This window comes from Apis dorsata, unplaced genomic scaffold (genome assembly GCF_000469605.1).
Source record: "Apis dorsata unplaced genomic scaffold, Apis dorsata 1.3 scaffold_194, whole genome shotgun sequence".
Lineage (NCBI taxonomy): Eukaryota > Metazoa > Arthropoda > Insecta > Hymenoptera > Apidae > Apis > Apis dorsata.
In genome coordinates, this window is record NW_006263478.1 from 1,025,151 (window position 1) to 1,025,755 (window position 605).

Below are 605 nucleotides of genomic sequence, written 5' to 3' on the forward strand. Positions count from 1 at the left end.
AAAATATTTCGTCTAAAGCTCGAATCGAATCTCGAAACGAGCGAGTAAATAAAACATTCTATTAATATCGTTCGATATTAGTATATTATACAATCTTTATCAAACAAATTCAAATTCGACATCTCTGTAATTTTTTTCCTTCTCAACGTACAATATCAATAAATTTCACCAAGATAGAAATTTTCACCATATCCCCCCGCTTTTACGATCCTTAATTTACCTTACCTTAAAATCGGACAGATCCTCGCACCAACACCTGCCCTGTAATTTGCAACAAACTTTTCCTATAATAACCGTTCAATCCTCGACCACCTAACAGAAATCTTCGATTCATTCGTTCGATAACTCGGCGCACCGTTGACGCACCTTTACGCCTTACGCGTTTCGGCATCGTCTCGCATCCTTTGGCTATCGCGATGCACATGCCACGATACGCACGGCTTCATCGCTCCCCTTATCGTCTTATCGTCATCTTCCATCGTGTCTCTCTCTCTCTCTCTCTCTTTTTTTCTCTCCATAAGAGCGCGCGCCAACACTTTTGTCAGCCGGCGCAATGACAAACGCGGCCGCATCGTCAGGTGGCCTTACATTTTATATATATATAT